Below are 5,835 nucleotides of genomic sequence, written 5' to 3' on the forward strand. Positions count from 1 at the left end.
AAGAATATATCAGACTTCAACTATATAGAGTTTTGGCCTAACAATAGAGCTGTTTAGCATAGTTACTCGCCATGTTATAATTATATGATTGTATATCTATAACACCCATTTCCCGTATACGTTTCCGTACACAAGTCATAGGTGTCACATGACTTATGAAAATATTTACTCATTTGCAACACCACTAACATTTTGTTTTGAATTTCAAACCAAATATTTTGATACAATAATAAAACATTCATTGAAATATATTACTAAAAACTATCACTTTAAAATCATTACAAAACATTTTTCTTAAATTCGATTACATGCCAGCTAAGTTTAAAAATAAACATGATTGTCCTACTATTACTGACGAGTCAACCTTAAATTAATGATAATTGTTGCTGCTGCACACCTTACTCGGCTACTCTTTGATTTTTACCTACGCGTGAAATCAACACACGTTAAGTATTTACTTAGTGTGGCATAATACTGTAAATGAAATACAATTTATTCATAATCATGTCATGACTATGTAATTCATATACTTAGTGAAAACCCTTTACAATCTTTTTAGTTAAACCAATAAGTGGCACTGTTTATGCTGAAATACACCATTTTTCATCTAACTTGCATTAGTGGCACCTTTCTGCCAAATGCAAAGTTAGGTATTTAACCTTTCATCTAACTTATATTATTGGCACCTTTCTGCCAAATGCATAGTTAGACATTTAACCTTTCATCTAACTTGCATTATTGGCACCTTTCATTTTAGAGAAATTTATACTCTAAAAATTGTTCATAATATCGATTCCATAACATTATAAACATATATCAAATACGGTAAAATCAACATTAAATTAAAACATTAGAGGTTGACTCATGGTAAGTCTCCCTCATCCCATATAATTACAATAGATGCACTCACCTGATATGCCTCCCTAGTATAGTGTAGTGATGTTTAATTACTTGGCAACTTTGTCCTTGCCCTTTTTCTTGCTTGACTCAGGAGCTTAGTTATGATCTACACAAGCATCCATTTAGTACACATACCATACAAATGTTAGTATACCCTCTAACATTTATACTTTAATAATAGTCAAAAGTACTATTATTTTCAATTTCTATTACAATTTCAGCCTATCTTACAATTTCAGGCTCTATAGTATCAGTACCCCTACCCTGATATCGATACTTCTATACTATGGTATTGATACTCCCTTTTAATATCGGTACCATTTATGCATTCTGGAATCCATGGTATCGATACCTTTCTTTTAGTATCGATACTAATTGCATCAGTACCGATACTGTTCATCGTATTTTTACAAATTTAAACCTATAGTATTGGTATTGTTCTATCAGTACTGATACTCTTACCCATATTTTCCATTTTTCAGCTCGATTTTTACCCAAATTTGGTCAAATTCCCTTACTTTTACCTCCAACAATACTATTAAACTCTTCTTTACTTATCTCAACTAAGTTTCCTTCATTTAGCTTCTTATAGCATATAAAATCTCCAAAGAACATCTCCAACCAAGAATCATACCACTTTTTCTAACATGTTTTTAATCACATCCAATGCTTATAATCTCTTACTTACTTCCTTGACAATTCAAATATACTAATAAACCTCAATAAAAACTCATATTCCAACATATCATTCAAAAACTCATTTTCTTCAATCACAAATAAAACATTCATCTCTTAGTTTTAATTCTCTTTAACTCTTCCTTAAGCCTCTATAACACTCAAGGTTTCAAGAACAAACCAAAAACGAAAGGAAAAACTAGTTAGATGAAGCTTACCTTTGGCTATGGAGGAGAACACGTGAAGACGGGAAGAAGAAGAAGTGTGGATGGCTTAGTTTGATTTCCACTTTCCCCTTTTTCTCTTTTCTTAATCCATAATAGAAATGAATTTTAATTCATTTCCCTCTAAAGGACCAAAATGCTCTTTCATTTTTCCATTCTTACTATTTGGTCTTACTTGAATCATTTCTTATACTTTACCATTTATTCAATTTAGTCCTCCAAAAATTAAATCCTTTTAAAATAGTCGCCGACCTACTATTTAGGGTATTACAATATCTCTTTTGTTAATGGCTATTTATAATTTTGTTATTGATACGGTGGCTGGTTGGTCTTTAGCAAGCCATGTTTTTTTCTTTCTTTCCAAAAATGGAGAAGATTTTCCTTTGGTATTGAAGAGACCCCATAGATGATACCACTCCATTACCTAAATTTCTCAGTTCATGTGATAATCTCATAGTGGTTGCTGGTATTGGTAGCATGACAATCCATATAAAGTGTGGCATGTGAGGCATCATAGGATCGCAAAATTTAAGGGCTCCACACATGAATACCATTTAGGATCGTTCATGTATAATCTATGTCTTAACGACATTTTTGTTCGAAGAAAAATAAGGTATGTTTGGTTTTAGAAACTGTTTTATATTTTTATTTTCTGTTTTTGTTTTCAGGAAATAGTTTTCATTTTCAGTTTTTTGAAAATTAGAAAACATGTTTGGTTAGTATAGATGAAAACTTAAATCCATAAATAAAATAGTAAAAATGTATTTGGTATAGTAAAAATGCATTTGGTATCTAATATTTAAAAATAGAGATGAATAAATAGTTATTAAAAAATTTAATTAAACTATAATTATTAGTAAAAAAATTCATTACATTAATTTAACATGTGAGTTATGCAAATATAAAACAATAAAGAAATTTCATAACATAAAAAATATTTTAATTTATAATAAAAATATAATATTATTGTATATTGGACATCAATTAAATTTTAAAAATACACAAAAATATTGTTATATGCAAGAGCACACAAAAGTGTCATTGAAATAAAAATATGTTTAATGGTAATTGAGGCCCTCAAACTTTTGGGAAAAAATAATTAGTGTAACCCTAGGACATTTTTTGCACATAAAAAATAATCTCTAACCTTGTGAAGAACAAATCAAACGTTGATTATCACAACGGTTACATGACAGTTCATAAACTTACATGATAATCTATAGTATTGATGTGACAGTATACAATATTGTTGTGGTGATAGTACACGATAGAAGATGATGTGGTAGATGGGATTAATTTATTTTTCGGCTAAGTTTGATGGCGTAATTGATTTTTTTAGAAAGTTTGAGGACTTATTTAATTTTAAAAAATATTTAAATAAATATTTAAATTAAAAATATAAAATATAAAGAATTATTAATATATTCAATACATTAAATATATAAAAATTAAAAAAAATCAATTTAAGGATTATATTGAGTGTAAAAAAAGTTCAGGGACCATATTGATTTTTTTGCAAAATTTTGAAGGTTTCAAAAACCATTAAATCAAAAAAATTGTTAGAATAATTTAAACATGTATATGTTAAGTTAAAAATCTAGATCATATGTTTCCTTATTTTTCAAATTTTCAAAACAATTTTAATGAAAATGTTGAAAACATATTTTTTAAAGTTTTCATATTTTCAATTATTTTTGCTTTCATTTTCCAGAAATCATTTTTCAGTTTTACAACCAAATATGTTTTCTTCAACAAAATAAAAATGAAAATAGTCTATAATTTGTAAAATCAAACGGACCGAACTTTTCGTTTGGTTCTTGGGAAGTGACAGAAAAAGTTGCAAAAAAAGATTTTGATAATATTTTTAATTGTTTACCATGAATTTCGATAAAAAAAACCTAATAGATTCCTCATAATTCAAATTAGCTTAATATAAAAATAATTGTCCAAACTATATTTCTTTTCTTATTTAGGTGCTTAAACTTTTTTTTTGTCAATCTAGGCGCCTAACGTTTCCAATGTTATCATTTGGGTGCCTAGCCCATAACATAAGTTAAAAAAAATTCCGTTAATCATTCAGAATGAGACACTCTTTGTTATTTTTTAAAAATTTAGGTGCCTAACGTTTTTTTACCAATTTTGAACAGAAAAAAATTAATAATTGTTTTAAAAATTTTGAGGACTTTTGTCACATTTCAGCCTAATATTAATTATCTCTTAAAATTAGAGTATTTTAATAATTTTATATGAATTAGTATCAAATTAATTCGTAATACTAACTCAATCACTCATTTTATATATGATATAGATGAATAAATTTAAAAAAAATTTACAGCAGATTAAGTTTAAATCACAATGCATAATATCGTAAACATCTATTCTTTTTTTTTTGCCATCTCGATTCTAAGGGTTTGCTTTGACTAATCCGAATTGATCCGCGTCGCATAACTAACTTTGGTGGGTAAGTCTCTCAGCAGGGAATTTCTACATATACAAGAACTCGAACTCGAGACATTGTTTAAGCGATATCAAGATGTTTACCATTTAAATCAACCCCTCTTGATTATGCCCTTTACTTTTTGTTAAAAAAATCTTGGGCCTTCAGTTGAGTTTTATGTTTTTCTGGGCACAAAACATATGGCCTAATATATACCAAACTAACAAGGAAAATAACATATGGCCCAGTCAGCCTCCTCGGTTTCTAACAGGAATTAATAAAACTTGACTCGGTTAGAAAAATCAATCTTTTTTATTTCAACTTGACTTGAAAAAATTCGACTCAAATTGATTTGTAATTTTATAAACTCAATTAAAAAAATTCAAATTCAAATCGAGTTATAAAATGGAACTCGAATATTAACTCAAATAACTTGAATTTTTAGTAATTAGAGGGTTAGTTTTTAAATTTGAGTCAAATCCCTTATTTTTGTATAATAAATGTATATCACATGAAAAAATGTGAGGCAATATATATATATATATTGCATATGATTATAAAAAACGTTTAAATTATAATCAAATAATATCATAATATTGTAAATATTCTCAATTAAATTTAAATAGAAACTCCAACAACTCAACTCGACTCATATTTTATATACTCAACTTGAATTTTATAAATTCGACTCGAATCGAAAAAAATTCAAATAAAATTTGAATTATAAAATAAACTCATAAACTCAATTTATTCGAAATTGTTTTACTCAACTCGATCTAACACTCACCTCTAGACTATGGGTGCTTATCGAACGAGTCGATCGCGAGTTGGGCAGTACTCGACTCGTGATCGTTAAAAAAACTTCTGCTCGACCCATCTCGTTGCTCGTTAAGCTCGTTAAAATTGTGCTCGACTCGTGCTCGTTAAAAAATTTACTGCTCAACTCGTTGCTCGTTAAACTCAACTTATTGTTCGTTAAGCTCACTAAAAATTTACCTTATTTTTTAACTAAAAAAATTTACTAATACAATACGAGGATATTAGGGTTTGGTTTTTTGTATTAAAATAATATTATTAATTAATTAATATTTTATTATTTATTAAAAATAATAGATTAGTTAACTTATTATTTTTTTATTATTTATTAATAAATTAATAATTATTATTTAGATTTATTTTTGAATGAAATAATTTTGAAGTAATTACTAAAAATATATTTTAAAAAATTAACCAACTGCTCGCGAACTTATCGAGTCAAGTTAGACTTTGCTCTGCTCAGCTTGTTAAGGTCTCGAGTCGAGTTCAAGCTCGAGTTGAGCCAACTCGAGTTGAGCATTTACCAAATTTTGACTGAGTCGAGTTTGAGCTAGGGGTGTGCATTATCGGATATTATCCGATCCGAATTTTCGGATATCTGAAAATTTCAGATACCTAAAGTAATGATCTGTATCTGATCCGAAAAAATTGGATATCCGAATATCCGGATCCGAATCCCATTTTTCTTTTGCAAAAAAATCAACATAATAAAAGCATTAATCAAATAAGAAACACTTAATAGCTCTTATGATTTCCAGTTTAACTCTTATGATTTTTCGATTC

Source organism: Hibiscus syriacus, unplaced genomic scaffold, assembly GCF_006381635.1.
Source record: "Hibiscus syriacus cultivar Baekdansim isolate YM2019G1 unplaced genomic scaffold, ASM638163v2 tig00111410_pilon, whole genome shotgun sequence".
NCBI lineage: Eukaryota > Viridiplantae > Streptophyta > Magnoliopsida > Malvales > Malvaceae > Hibiscus > Hibiscus syriacus.